The 15,419-nt window shown below is 53.7% G+C and overlaps 2 long non-coding RNA genes across 2 annotated transcripts; one reads left to right on the top strand and one right to left on the bottom strand.

Moving 5' to 3' along the window:
- Window positions 1-6,196: 6,196 nt before the first annotated feature.
- Window positions 6,197-14,010, bottom strand: LOC119876510. Its single transcript, XR_005363801.1, has 2 exons — window positions 13,864-14,010; window positions 6,197-10,705 (listed from the first exon to the last, which is right to left on the bottom strand). It is a non-coding gene; the product is annotated as an uncharacterized LOC119876510 (long non-coding RNA).
- A 447-nt stretch (window positions 14,011-14,457) lies between these two features.
- On the top strand, window positions 14,458-15,159 carry LOC119873028. Its single transcript, XR_005362975.1, has 2 exons — window positions 14,458-14,686; window positions 14,831-15,159. It is a non-coding gene; the product is annotated as an uncharacterized LOC119873028 (long non-coding RNA).
- Window positions 15,160-15,419: the final 260 nt, after the last annotated feature.

The raw sequence follows: 15,419 nt of genomic DNA, 5'->3' as shown, positions 1-15,419 counted from the left end.
TGCTGTGATGCCCAAGTGGGAGACCTAGGTGACAACATCTACCTAGAATACTGATGCTCTGCTAGCAGCGGGGGCTGGCACCGTCATTCCATGGGCCTCCGCATCTGAGGCCGCACAAGGAGGGGACTGAGACGCCTGCTAGATAAAGCTTTCCCCAGCTCCCATCCACCTGGATCTCCCCCATTACCCCGAGATGACATAAGGGTGGGAGTCCAGGCTGCCCACATTCTTGGTTTAGAGATGACAGTTTCTTCTAAGGAGCGTTCATTGGCCTCTGAAAAATCAAACTCATAACTTGCTTCTTAAATTGGGTGGATGGAGGAAGGGAAACCAAAGGCGTTATTTTTATATCAAAGTGCACAGTCACAGAGCTGAGTCCTGATTGGTAGGATGATGATGGGATGATTTGATTCCCCCAAATCATCTTTGGAAAACTGGGATACATACAATATGCTTATCCTTGCTCAATTACCCAGTGCCAACCCCAGGGACTGCTGGAACATGGAAACTAATTAGATGATTCTTGTCTTTAAGGAGCTCCCGGAAGAGGGGGCAGATTAATACCCCATCCTCCTGCCCTCCATCAGTCTGCCCTTGTGTAATATGCCCAGACAGATCTAAATAACCTTCCAGGGAAAAGATAAAGCAACTGCAATCAGTTTGTGCTGTGATCATACTGGTCAGGGATAATAATAATGCCACCGACAGCTAACACTGAATGCTCACTCAATGCTAAGCACTCCACTGAGCACCCCTCACCCCCACCATGTCCTCTGGGGGTAGGAACAGGGATGAAAAGGGAAATCTGTTAGGGGCAGGTTAGTGAACTCTGAATTGACCACACAGCATCTGAGACCCAGAAACCCAGCAGATGGTGAGAGAGGCTGCTTGCAGCCTGCACCGTGAGTCAGCGCGTTCGGGAGACCCCTGGAGATGCAGCCACCGGGGCATCCAACCAAGAGACGCTGCAACCTGGCCTTGAGCCAGGGCAGCAGAGCCGCAGGCTTTGGTTTTGCAGCTCTGTGTGCTAGGCTCAAAATTAAAAGTGTTATTTCTAAGAGGATGGAAACCAAAAAACATCTGAACAATCTACAAGGATTCATACCTTGACCCAAAGTGCTTGCATTTCTGTTTTATAAAAGGTATTTGGTGTGTTTAACACATAATAAAAATAGGCAATGTTGGTGGAGTGCTCACCCTCCCCAGGTGCCAAGCACTCTAAATTCCTTATCCCCTGACTACTCTGCCCCGGGGCTGTAGGGGGGAGATCTCTCGTGAGACGCCCCTTTGCCCCCCCCCCCCCCCGCCCGCCTCCATCGGTGTCCTCCAAGCTGCCCCTGGGTGCGCTGGGGGCGCTCCACCGGAGCCTGGCCTCTCCCCCTGCTTGCTCCCCAGCGCATCTCATCTTTCCCTTGTCCACAAAAGAAGCTGCTTTCACTTGTCAGTGGGCAGCGCGGGATTGGGGGGGGGGGGGGTGCGTGCTGGAAAGAGAATCCGGTCCAAGTTGATGGAGGAGAGTGGCTGCTAGGCGGCTTGTGTCTTATCAGAAATCGGCGAGCTGTGTACACGGAGGAGATCGCGTCCATTCCCCGCCCGTCTTCCCTGGGTGGCTCAGGTGCGCGCTGGGGGTTCAATGCCATCCCCATCCTGCACCCCCACGACCCTGGGGTGGCACCGAGCCCGGCTGGCCCTGCATCCTCACGCTCCTCGCCTGGGATCGCCCCTGCTCTGCCTCCACGTACCATAGTGGGCTTGCCCATTCATTCATTCGTTCATTCACTCATTCGTTCAGTGCTTGGTCCATGGCTCATTCCTCCAGGAACGCATCGGGGCCCGGCCCCACGCAGGTGCTTGGTTAGTGGCTGTGGAAGCAGAGCCAGGGAACCGGTGCCCGCGGAGGGGCCGCCGCCGCCAGGCCACAGGGCACCTTTTGGATTTTGACCTTCCAGCGGCTTTGGGCCAGGCGGGCTGCACCTGCCCCTCGCTCGTGCAGGTGAGCTTCCTCATGAGCTCATCCTCGGCCTCCCCCCCCGCCCCACCACCTCGCGGTTCCGTCCAGGGGCCTCAGGAGGAGGCTGGAGCCTGCTCGGGCTCCTGCAGGCCGGAGCGGCGCTGGGCGCGGTCGGGGCGCCCCCCCCCCCGCCGCAGGGCCCGCGCCCCGAGCGGGCGGAGCGATCTTTGGCGCCCCCTGGTGGCGCGGAGGAGACCTCGCGCTCCGGGAGCCCCTCCCCCGCCCGCGGCGCACCTGTCCTGGGGGCGCCCCCAGGCTCCGGTTCCCGAGGTCACCTGGGCCTCCTGCCCTTGGCCACAGAGCGAGCAGTGGGAGTGGCCAGAGGAGAATGCCAGCCTGTGGCCTGCCTGGCCTGCATCCCGCCGCCCACTGGGGAGGTTAGGGAGTTTGCGTGTAAGGACAGCGGGTTAGGGTCCCTCCTGCGCACAGGTCCTCAGAGAGCCCTGACGCTGTGCTGCGCGCTCCTCTCCGGAGGTGTCCTGCTCCTTCTCTCACCTAAGAACCACCTGTGTCCCCCACCACGGCCACGGCTCCCTGCGTGCCCTGGACCCCATCCTTCCTCGTGGGCATCACCTCCGAATTCTCCCCTGGCTCCCAAATGTGTTCCCACTGTCTCCTGGATCCTTTCCAGCGAAGCCCAACCTGCTCGAATGCATCTCTTCTTTAAAAGGAACGAAAACCCTGCCCCGTTGCCAGCGCGCCCCCCTCCACCTCTTCGCTGCCGTTTCCAGCATAATGTCTTGAAAATGAGCGACGGTGGGCCCGGCGCTCACTCTACCTTGAACACGATCAGGTGCTCCTGTCCCAGGCGTCGCTGGCATCTGCATGGCCAAACCCAGTGATCTGTTCTCATCTTGCTGGACCGCAGGGCAGCTTGGACACAGGGGGGCCCTATCTACCCCCTTTATTTTTTTTTTAAAGATTGTATTTATTTATTCATGAAAGACACACACACACACACACACACACACACACACACACACACACACAGAGGCAGAGACACAGGCAGAGGGAGAAGCAGGCTCCATGCAGGGAGCCTGATGTGGGACTCGATCCCGGGACCCCAGGATCACATCCTGGGCTGAAGGCAGACGCTAAACCACTGAGCCACCCAGGGATCCCCCACCTCTTCAAACTACCCCCTCGCCTCCTTTGCTGGACCCCTCCCCTTCCCTACCCCTAAAGGATTTTAGATTTTGACCTTCCAACAGCTTTGAGCCAGGCAGGCAGGCGCCGTTCCAACTAAAGGTTGGAGTGGCCCGATGCATAGTCTTCAGGTCACTTCTGTGCTCTAACAGTGCTCCCCAGGTGACCTCCCCTGGCCCCATGACATTGAACACACATCTAGACACGGATACCTCCCAATCTTAGAAGATTCATTATGCTGCTGTTGGGTTGAGTGTTCTAGGAAATATCAATTAGGCCAAGTTGGTTGAAAGTGTTGTTTAGGTCTTCTATATCCTTACCGATTTTCTACTTGTTCTAGCCATTTTTTAAAAAAGATTTAATTATTTATTTGAGAGAGAGAGAGAGGGAATGAGGGAGAGGGAGAGGGAGAAGCAGACTCACCACTGAGCAAGGAGCCCCGCCTAGGACTTGATTCCAGGACCCCGGGATCATGACCCTGAGCTGAAGGCAGATGCTTAACCAATAAGCCAGCCAGGTGCCCTGTTCTATATATTCTTTTTAAAAATGTTCTATATATTCTTTTTAAAAAGATTTTATTTATTTATTCATGAGAGACACGCAGAGAGAGAGAGAGAGAGAGAGAGAGAGAGAGAGAGAGAGGCAGAGACACAGGCAGAGGGAGAAGCAGGCTCCATGCAGGGAGCCCGATGTGGGACTCGATCCTGGGACTCCAGGATCACACCCTGGGCCGAAGGCAAGCCCTAAACCACTGAGCCACCCAGGGATTCCCTGTTCCTCTATTCCTAATAGTGTTATTTGCCCCATAATTTACTTTGATTATAGCATAGCCACTCTGGCTTTCCTTTGATCAGTGTTGGCATGGTCTGTCTTTTCCCATCCTTTATTTTTTTTAACTTATTAGGGCCTTTGTATTTAAAGAGGGTATCTTACAGGCAGCACATAGTTGGTTTTTGCTTTTAAAAAACCCTATGTTGGGATCCCTGGGTGGCTCAGCGGCTTAGCGCCTGCCTTTGGCCCAGGGCGTGATCCTGGAGTCCCGGGATCAAGTCCCACATCAGGCTCCCTGCATGGAGCCTGCTTCTCCCTCTGCCTGTGTCTCTGCCTCTCTGTCTCTCATGAATAAATACATAAAATCTTAAAAAAAAAAATCCTATGTGACAATCTACTGGCCCTCCCCTGGGCTGTTTGAGAGCTACCCGTAGGCCCCAGGGGAACAGTCTTTATAAACATAGGTCAAAGTGGTCAGTACTCTGTGGCTTCACACCCCTCTTAGTTGGAGAATGGTCCTTGGTTTGCCCACTGGGCCTGGAGTGATCTAGTCCTTGGCTTGTCTCCAAAGCCATCACCTACCTCTGTCCACCTTGGGTGTGCTGACCCTCTGTTGTCCCCAGTGATACCAAGCATGCCTCAGCCTGGGGGTCTTTCCCTTGTTCTAGAATGCTCTTCCTCCAGAGTCCTAAAGGGTTCACGCTTTCTCTTCATCAGCGCCTTCTCTTCATCAGCCGTCTGCTCAAGAGGACCTCTTTGACCACCTTCCCCACTACTTGCCCCTTTATCACCTTATTGTCTTCAGAGCATGTTTCTCTGCACAATACTTATCTGTGCTTCTCTCTCATGGTGAATGCCCCCAACTAGAATCTGATTCCATGAGGTCAAGGACTTTCTCTTGATAATGGCAAATCTTGTGCCATTATCTTATGTCTGTGCTTGGAACTGCATCTTGCTCTCCCATTTATTGTGGAATAAATCTTTGGGGCATGAGTAAATAAACAGAGTACGTTTGTTCTCTCCAGGTGAATTACACAGTGATTCTAACAGAACTAAAAAACTAAGAAAAAAAAAGTATTATTCAGCAACTAAGTTATATACACATCAAAGCCTTCCTCTTCTTCTTAAGAACCTGTCACAGCTTATTTCTGTAACGTTACAAATGCGCACTAAGTGCTCATGTGTCACATACACACGTCAACCCTGGGTCTAATTCAAGCCTTTGCAGTTTACCTCCATTCCTGATTGAAATGTCACCCCTTCCTTTCCTCAAGACTTTTTTTTTTTTTTTAAAGATTTTATTTATTTATTCATGAGAGACAGAGAGAGAGAGGCAGAGACACAGGCAGAGGGAGAAGCAGGCTCCGTGTGGGGAGCCCGACATGGGACTCGATCCAGGATCTCCAGGATCAGGCCCTGGGCTAAAGGCGGCGCCAAACCACCAAGCCACCCGGGCTGCCCCTCCTCAAGACTTTAAGAAGAGGGGGTATGAATACGAAGTTCTCAGTGCATCCTCATGAAGATGGTTTGTTGGGATATCTGGGGACTTGGGAGGTCATTTGTTGGGGGTTGAACTGTGTCCACCAAAAGACACACAGGACAGTAAAAATGAATCTGCAAGCTGAAATTATGCAAAGCAATCTTTTTATTTTTATTTTATTATTTTTTTTAATTTTTATTTATTTATGATAGTCACACACACACAGAGAGAGAGAGAGAGAGAGAGAGAGAGGCAGAGACACAGGTAGAGGGAGAAGCAGGCTCCATGCACCGGGAGCCCGATGTGGGATTCGATCCCGGGTCTCCAGGATCGCGCCCTGGGCCAAAGGCAGGCGCCAAACCGCTGCGCCACCCAGGGATCCCCTTTATTTTATTTTAAAAGATTTTATTTATTCATGAGAGACAGAGAGAGAGGGGTAGAGACACAGGCAGAGGGAGAAGCAGGCTTCCCACGGAGAGCCTGATGCAGGACTCGATCCCAGGACCCCGGGATCACGCCCTGAGCCAAAGGCAGCGCTCACCCACTGAGCCACGTCAGGTGTCCCCATGCAAAGCAATCTTGATAGTTGCAGGACACTGTGAATACACTAGAAACCCCCAAATCATACACTTTAAAATGATTAAAGTGGTGAATTTTATCTCAATAAAAGTAATTTTTAAATGGACATGTGGAGAGAAAAAAAAAATCTGCCGGACCAGTGTGATTGTTCAGTGACTTCCCAAACATTACAAACTTTCTCCTTGGTTATAAATACACAGGCAAATAAAAACAGTAAAACTAATATTTATTTAGTACACTCTAACTTAAAATATCAGAGGCATTGAGAGTGATGGTGCTTATTTCTTTGTTTGAAAGCAGCACAGGTGGTAAAATCGGAACGACCCAGAAAGATGAGCGTGTCTCTGCACAACATGGACACACAAGTCTGTGGAGCAGTCCCTGTTTGCCCAGCGGTGTGAACGTACCTGATGCCACAGAACTGGCCACTTGGAAGCAGTTAAGGTGGTGCACTGCATACTACGAGGATTTAACCACAATTATAAGAAAAAAAACTTACCAGGAGCAGTATGAGCAGGGCTTGCCTGTTCCGTGGTGTAACCTAGGATGCGCTGCGAGCATCTCTTCTGGGCCTTTCCCAGCTGTCACCGGCCCTCCCGGGTTGAGATCAGCTCCAGCGTTGCCTGTGCTCTTGGAGCCGTGGGAAGCATCTCTGAGGGCTCCTTCGGTGTGAAGTCTTCCCGATGTCACTGGCTCGGGACACGGTCCTTCTCGTGGCGTGGGCCTCGCCAGGCTCCTCTGGCCGCTCGCATCCACGCCCCTCGGCGGCGCTTTCTTCTGGGACCCCGATTGTGACCTCCAGGGTTAACACTCCTCTTCCTCGCTGCTCTCTCACCTGGGACAGCCAGGTCCCTGCTTCCGGGATGCACTTCGGTAAAATATCAAGTGTATTTGTCACGGACGGTGGCACACCTACCGACTTCGCTGGCTGTGTGGGAACCGAGGAGCACGCGTGGTGACCAGTGACCCACGGACTTTGCAAGAAGCGCCAGACAGTCGCTGATCACGATGCACGGCTGTCATTCATGGAGTGATCTGCATGCTGGAGAGCTCCCCGAAGTCTGTACCCGGGGCAGCTACTCGGTTAAGACACAGGGTAGCTGGTACTTGAACTGAGTTGTTGGGGGACTAATGTGATCTTATTAGACCGTAGTAATGAAAATTTCTGCGTATTGGAACCATGCAGAGCAGGGACCACGTATATTGAAATCCTGCCCCCCCCTTCTTGCTTTTCCTTCTCTGCATTCAAGGGGGACTTCTTGGCCTGGGGCTGAAGCAGAAGGGGCCTGTGGATCTTTTGAACTTTGTTTTTATTTCCCCCAAACCCCAGCCCTTAGGAGAACAAAGGGGAATGGAAGAGGGACAGCAGAACTGGTGTCGTCTTCCTTGTGGGCAAGGTGTCCTGGAGAAGCAGGGTTGATGAAGCATCTTGGACCACGGGGACATTCCCCTGGTCTGGAGTGAGGAGGTTCTGGGCCTGCTGCCTCCAGTGCCCAGCGAATGATGCAGGAGGGGTATGGCACCCAGGTGACAGGACCCTAGCAGGCAGGCTGCCCAAAGAGGCCCACATGCCCAGCAAGGCTGCAGACAGCACTGGAGTGTGGGACCCCATGGGGGCGGCAATGACCAGTGTGGACAGATAGGCCGTGGCAGCAGGCACCCCACAGGGCCCTATCCCTGCATGAGTCCTGACTTAGGAAGGGGGCAGGACTCTGAAACTGGCGTCCGTGGTGCGTTGCCCATGGCATCGTGGAATGTGAGGCTTGGGTCAGAAGCGAGGCTGTTACAGGAATGGAGTCCGTGGGATTGCCCGCACCCCTGAGTCTGTGGCTGGAGTCGTGCCCGTGATGCCTGGGCTGTGGCACCACTGTGATGAGCTGGCCGGTCCGAACCGGTACATTCACAGCACTAGAGATGGGAGGTTATTACTGCTGCAGTTGGGAGGACGTGGAGGTAGCAGGTTCAGAGCAGAAGTAGTTGTTTAAGGTCTCACAGGTAACGAGGTGGAGCAGGGGTTCAGACTCAGATACTGTCCTTGCCTGGAGACTGTAAACCCCTAGAAGGGCACGGGCTGGATCCTGTTCCGTCATTTTACCATTCCCCAGTGTAGCACCAGGCTTGGGCCAGCCTCCAGTGCTCCCTCCCTCTCTCCCAAATGTTGACCAGCACCTGCTCCCTGAGCTTGTTTTCCATCTACAGAGGATGAACTTGGTGCAAACCGTGATCTGAGGGTGCTTAGAGGAACAGGTGCCGCTGTCAGCCTGCGGGGACCCGGCCCAAGCCAGAGGCATCCTGACACCTAGTGGCTTCTCAGTGTAATTGCAGGCCCCAGCCCCTGATCCCCAAACTCCAGGGCTCTGGTCCTGTTCCTCTCCATCCCTGTGGGGAGTGAGGGGAGTGTGTGCGGGGGTGTCTATAGCTGCTTGCTGCCCTCGTTGACTTTCCCTCCTTGCCAGCAGGGCAGTGTTGGGCTAGAAACTGAATAGGCTCTGGTAGATATTTACTCAATTTTATTTAATTCCATAAGATATGGGGTGCCTGGGGGTTCAGTCCATTAAGCATCTGCCTTCTGTTCAGGTCATGATCCCAGGGTCCTAGGATTGAGTCCTGCATCTAGCTCCCTGCTCAGTGGGAGTCTGCTTCTCCCTCTCCCTCTGCCCTTTGTGCTCTCTCAAAAAAACAACCAAAATCTTTTTCAAAAATTCCATAAGATCTTTCACCCCAGGACCTCGGGATGGGCAGAGGCTGAATCTCCTTCCTTCTTGCTGAGGGAAGCCTACTGCTGGCCTAAAGCAACCACACGACCATCCAAAAACCTGCTCAGGTTAAGCATACAAGTGTTTACTTGGAAGAAAGAACCTCCTACTTCAAAGAATGTAAAATTTTACAGAGACAACCACAAAATTCCAGCAGAATGCCCTGGGTCTGGTGAGGTGCAAAGCACAGGACACAGTGTCCTGCTAGGTTAGGATTTTGTTTGACTTCAGTGCAATGGTCACTTTCACCATGAGTGGAGGCAGGGGAACACGTGTACATTTTTATTGACAAGACAAAACCCTTCTTCACCCTAAAAGGGATACGACATAAAATGGCTTATCAGAAGATGTTATAATACTATCTCAGCAGCTGCTGGCATCTCCTGGCACTGCCAGTCAGTTTTTCTTTTAAGTTTGACATCAGTTGGTGTTTCTCTATGTTGAAAACTCTAGTATTTATTTTTTAAGATTTAATTTTTAAGTTAATCTCTGTACTCAATGTGGGGCTTGAACTTGTGACCCCGAGATCGAGTCGCATGCCCTACTGATTGAGCCAGCCAGGCGCCCCTACTGTTTTCTAAGTTGAGCAAGCAGAGGACCACGAGTAAGACATCGAGCCTCCCTGCACTTCCATTCCTCACCTAGAGTGAAGACAAAACAAAGCAAGACCCTGTACTGCAAAGCATGTTGCCCCCAGTATGGCACAGGCAAGTGTGCATGGCAATTTGGAGGCCTGGGGCTGTCAGTGTTTTTTTTTTTTTTTTTAAGTAGGCTCCATGCCCAGTGTGGGCATGGCTCATGACCCTCATGACCGTGAGATCAAGAGTTGCATGCTGTAGCGACTGAGCTGGCCAGGTGCCCCGGTCAATGGCTCTTTTAATGAAAATGGGTGCTGGGGTCAAGTAAGATCAGGAATTGCTGGATTAGACAAAGCTTAACCAGTTTTTTTCACGAGAGGAATTTTCAGAGCCTCTAAAAGGTCCTTTGAATCTTGGGGGGGCAGAGGAAGGTGCAACATTTCCCAAGTTACTTGCTATGGGGCTCTTTTATGGGGGAACATCAAAGCCCAGTCCCTGTGGGGTTAGAGATCTATGGTGATACTTAGGGAAACTATCCTACAACAGAGGGCGATGTGCTTAATAAACATGGCCATTATTGCAGGGTTTTTGTTTTAAGAAGGTGACTAACCCCTCCTTTTGCTAGTCCTCATTTTTTTTTTTTTTTTAAGATTTTACTTATTCATGAGAGAGAGAGGCAGAGACACAGGCAGAGGTAGAAGCAGGCTCCACGCAGGGAGCCCAATGTGGGACCCGATCCCGGGACCCTAGGATCACCCCCTGGGCCGAAGGCAGGAGCTAAACCGCTAAGCCACTCAGGCGTCCTGCTAGTCCTCATTTTGACCAGATGGAGTATCCTGCAGCCACACACCAGCCTCAACCCCTGGCTTGTCGAAGGACACACCTCTGTTATGAGGATGGTTTTGGAGTTCGGGCTGTTGCAAGCCCTGCAGTGGGTGGTGAGAAGGGCCTGGCTCTGATAGGATCCTGGCACTGCTACTACCAGCTGTGTAGCCTCCGGTGAGTCCCTTAACCTCTCTGTGCTAAGTGCCCCTTTTTTAAATGAGGCTATTGCACATACCTGCCCCTGGGGCTGTGCGAGGAATGAAGGAGACCAAGTGGTAAAGCTGCCAGCACGGTGAGTGGTCCATCACAGGCAGCCCTACTAATGCCATTATTAGTAGTAATAGTAACGGTGATTATGCTGGAACCCCGGCTGCACAGATCGCTGACCTCAGGTGTATGGAGGAAATTTACTTATAAAGCCTCCAAGGGGCACTTTCATTTTGTTTTGAAATATACAGGTTTCCTTTATTGAAGAGCAAAGAGTAGAAGTCTTGCTTAGTATACGTGCTGCCGAAGTGAGTGCCAGAAGTCTTGTTTATATTGCATCTTTATTTCTTCACTTAAAAAAAAAAAAAAAACTACTGTGGTAAAAAAATACATAAACCTCACAATTTTAACCACGTGTAAGTGTGCAATCGGGCAATCAATCCTTGAAGGACATTTGCAAATCTGTGCAGCTACCACCACCACCCATGTCCAGGATGTCCTTATCATCCCAAACAGAAACTCGCTTCCCTTTAAACCCTGCTCCCCGCCACCCACAACCCAAGGGAGAGTTCGGACAAGGGACAATGGAGGGTGAAGTTCCTCTCAGTGTCCTGCCTGTGCAAGGACCCAGGATCCTACTCCGCTCTCCCGTCATGCAGAACACCAAAACGCAGCCCCATCCCCAGCATTTATAGACTTAAAGCCAAGGAAAAGATAAGCAGTTACGTGCTGCTCTAACCTCCTCTCTGCATATGGCACCTTCAGGAAAAAGTGAGGTGGACAGCTACATGTAATGTGGTGTCCTTGACGGGACCCTGGCCCAGAAAAATTAAGGAAAAAAGTAAGAAAATCCGAACTCTAGGGATCCCTGGGTGGCGCAGCGGTTTAGCGCCTGCCTTTGGCCCAGGGCGCGATCCTGGAGACCCGGGATCGAATCCCACGTCGGGCTCCCAGTGCATGGAGCCTGCTTCTCCCTCTGCCTGTGTCTCTGCCTCTCTCTCTCTCTCTCTGTGTGACTATCATAAATAAATAAATAAATAAAATTAAAAAAAAAAAGAAAATCCGAACTCTGGACTCTAGTTCATAATAATCCATCTATGGGCACCTGGGTGGCTCAGTGGGTTGAGCATCCAACTCTTGATTTCGGCTCAGGTGGTGATCTCGGGGGCCCTGTGCTCAGCAGGGAGCAGGAAGTCTGCTTGGGGTTCTCTCTCTCCCCTTCTGTCCCCCCCCCCTTTTGTACTCTCGCTCTTTCTAAAATAAATTAAAAAAAAAAGTATCAGCATGGTTTCCTCAATTGTAGCAAATGTACCAGACTAACATAAGGCATTAATAACAAGACAAACTCTGTCTGTGAGTGGGGTTATATGAGCACTCTGCACTCTCAATTTTCCTGTAAATCTTAATACTTTTTTTTTTTTTTAACTTTATTAAGGGCAGCCCGGGTGGCTTAGTGGTTTAGCACCGCCTTCAGCCCAGGACCGAGTCCCACGTCAGGGTCCCTGCATGGAGCCTGCTTCTCCCTCTGCCTGTGTCTCTGCCTCTCTCTCTCTCTCTCTCTCTCTGTGTGTCTCTAGTGAATAAACAAACAAACAAAAGTCTATTAAAACAGAGAAAGCGAGGCAAGGGGTGTCGTGATGATCGCCCAGCCAGCGAGCCCCTCCTATTGAAGACCAGATGGGGCTGGTGGGTGGCTTTGGGACTGGGGGCAAGGCTGTGAAGTGGCCATGCTCCATTGTATGGCAGCAGGCCCCGCCCTTGGCTGTGAGCATCACATCTCTGGGCCCATGGTTCAGCACCCCAACTATACTCCCCGACCACAAGCTTTTTGAGACCTGGGAGCACCAGGTTTCCAGATACTGGGGCTGATGATGGAAATACAGTCCCATTTCAGGGCTGGGGACACAAGTGACAGGTGGGGTCTTCAGGATGAGGGCTGAGTCCCTCTTGGAGGTGCGGCATGGTCCTCCTGCAACCTCTGGCCTGAACTGTCACCGGTAAGCCTCTGAGACCACAGGCTGGGTGTTGTTAGGGCACATCACATGGAGATTTCACCTGTACTGGCCATCTAAGCATGTGTACACCCTGCATGGCAGCCTCAGAGCTCAGAGACCTAGGCCATGAATGATGCAGAGGAAGATGGGACCAGTCAGGGCCAACTTTTCCCCAAGAAGATTCCACAGCCTAGAGTGGGGATCAAAGATGGGAAGATCAAATGGAAGGAGGAGGGCTGCTGCCCTGTCCTGGGCAAAAATGACAGATGTCAGTGTGGTTTTGGGAACAGAAGGCATACTGCCTTCTGCCTCTGGGGGGGGGGGTGGGGGGTGGTGTCCAGCTTGGTAAGAAGACAAAGCAACTCATGGGGTGTGTGTGTGTGTGTAGCTGTCTTAAAGCCCTATAATGGATTTATCTCGGTTAAAATTCCAAGTCCTTTTTGGGGCCACCTGTTACCTCTCTGACTATTGCCTATCCTCAAACCAACAATAGCTGCAGGTATCCACCCACCTCTTGCAAGTGCTGTGCCCTCTGCCTGGATGCTCTTCCATCACTTCCCTCAAACTCCCCTTCTCAGTACGGCTTTCCCTGCCCTTTATGTAAATCTGTCCCCAGCCCCTGGACCTTTTCTGTTTTGTTTTTCCCCCAGTGGATCTCACCAATTCTAATACAGTATGAACTGCATCTTGTTTATTGTCTCTTTCCTGCACTAGAAGATAAATCCTGGGAGGGTGAGGATTTCTACCTCCTTGCTCAATGCTATATCCCTAGTGCCTAGAGAGAAGGGCCTGGGAGCAGGTGTTTGATAAATACTCGCTGAACTGAATGAATGACGCTGCGGGTGGTTCTCTCGGGGGCTTGCACATTTCTCCCACGCCTCCTTCCAGGTCTGGCTTCTAGGCTCCTCACTCCCATTGCTTCTCTTTTCCTGGCTCTGCCTGAGACCCTCCTGTCCCTGGTCTAATGGGCTCAAGACACCAGACGGTCGTGCCCCAGTCGGGAGCGGAGCCTGGGAAGCAGCTGGCTCCATCCTCCAAGGTCATCAATCCCGTGGGCAAAAAGGGTGTCATCCGGGCTGGGGTGACCCCGAAAGGCACGGAGAGGGGGTGCTCCTGTTGGCGCGCCCACCTTCGCTTCTCAGGCTGTAGAAGCCACCTGGCTTTGGGTCAGCAGGCTGGTCAGGCTGATGCCTGGGTTCAGCCCCGGCTCCTCCACTTCCCGTCCCATCTGTGGGCCTCAACTACACTACCAGCCACTCCCTGCTGCTGTCAAGGTTTAGTAACGTGAAATAACAAACAGGCCCCAGGTGAAATCCCCTGTGCTAGGCGGTCCCCGGCCTAATACTCAACCTGAGTGCAGCTGCAGCCTCTCCCCGAAGGGAAGCTGGGACTACCCGGCCAGCACGCTGGCGTCACGTGCCCGGCAGACCCCTGGCCCTCCCCAGGGGCAGGCAATCCCCTCTTCCCGTTCCGGGCCCCTTCCGCTTCCTAGTAGCCCCTCGGCGCTCCTTCCTACCTGGCGGGGCGGGACGCTGCCCGCGGGGAATGGCTGAGTCCCATCCTCGAGCTCACCCAGCTGCGTCTCACAGAACTAAGACGAACGCCAGGGGCCCGGCACCCGAGCCCGGGCCGACACGGGCCGACGCGGGCCGAGGACGGAGGCCCCGCCCTGCTCAGCACGCCGCTGCACCGTCAGCCCCCGAGGCCCCGCTCGGGCCACCGCGCGGCCCGGCAGGCGGGCCCCTCCCCCAGCAGGTGACCCACCGGGGCCCCCCAGCCCCGGCGGGAAGCCCTTGGCGCCGCCGTCCTCGATTCCGGGCCCGGGCCCAGCGCCGCAGCCCTTTCCCGCCACAGGCAACCGGAGAACGCCTCCGCCGCGGTCACGTGACCGAGAGCCGGTGCGGTCAGGTGATCCAGGGGACCAATCGCTGCGCCCGGAACGGAGAGGCCTCGGGATTGGCCCATCCCAGGCAGGGGGCGGGACTTTGCTCGGAGGCCTGGAAGCCTCGCCCGCCCCTTCCCGCCTGCAGGTTACCCGCGTGAATCTCGTTCCCCCGCGAGACCCGGAGTCGGGCTGGGGCCTGTAATCCCCATAGTGCCCCGGGCGGGAGCGGAGCCGTCGCGTTTCGGGGTGCCCGTCGCGCGCCGCTTGCGTCATTTTCCCGCGCCCTGGGAGCTCTGCTCGCCTCCGCACCTTCATCTGCACCGGGAGCGGCTGGGGCGGGCATGGGCGCGGGCCGGGCGCCCGGGGGTCGGGGGTCGGGCGTCGGGCGTCGGGAGACAGGCGAGGCGGCGCGGCTGGAGATGAGCGCCCCTGCCTCGGGCACCGGGGAGAGCAGGTGCGGGAGCGGCCGGGGCGGGGCGGGGGCGGGGCGGGGGCGGGCCCGAGTAGCAGGTGGAGGCTCGCCGTGCCACGACCCGGCTTCTCCTAGGAAGGAGGAGGCAGGTGCCCCTGACTGTTGTTCTTTTTGAATTTTGAACAGCACGGCAAGCCGGAGAGAGACGCCAGGCCTTCATATTTCTGCACTGGCCGTGGCTGGGTACATCCCGGACTTGAAGGCACAGGGAGCACGAGCAAGGGCATGTTCTGCATACCTGGACACCTGAGGCCCGAGCGTCTGCCGCCAACACACCGGGCTTCAGTTGCTTCCTCCGTAGATCTGGGGACCAGTGAGGGCTTTCCAGAGGGCAAAGCAAGGCCTTAGGAGCCCACTGGCCTGCCTCTGGATTCCGACTCTACCTTTGACTAGTGAGTTTGGGTTAATCACATAATCTCTCAGAACCTCAGTGTTCTCATCTGAAAAATGGGGACGAACACCACCAGCCTGTGAGAATTCAGTAAGACGCTGCGTGCACAGGGACAGTCCAGCCTGTCGCCGGCGCTCAGGAAGTGCTGTGTCTGTGTTTCCCCCTCTTCGGGCTTTGAAGAGCCGGTGACTGCCAGGCAGGAGAAATGTAACTGATTAGCTGGTGTTTGTTCCTCTTATTCCACGGAGTTTAATTTCATTGAAAGTCCTTTAGAATGTGTGGTCCTGGAAGCACATGTCGAGGAGGACAGAGTTCAGTTTAAGG

Source organism: Canis lupus, chromosome 8 (assembly GCF_011100685.1).
Source record: "Canis lupus familiaris isolate Mischka breed German Shepherd chromosome 8, alternate assembly UU_Cfam_GSD_1.0, whole genome shotgun sequence".
In the NCBI taxonomy this organism is placed as follows: Eukaryota; Metazoa; Chordata; class Mammalia; order Carnivora; family Canidae; genus Canis; species Canis lupus.
This window is presented reverse-complemented; position numbering and strand designations above follow the sequence as displayed.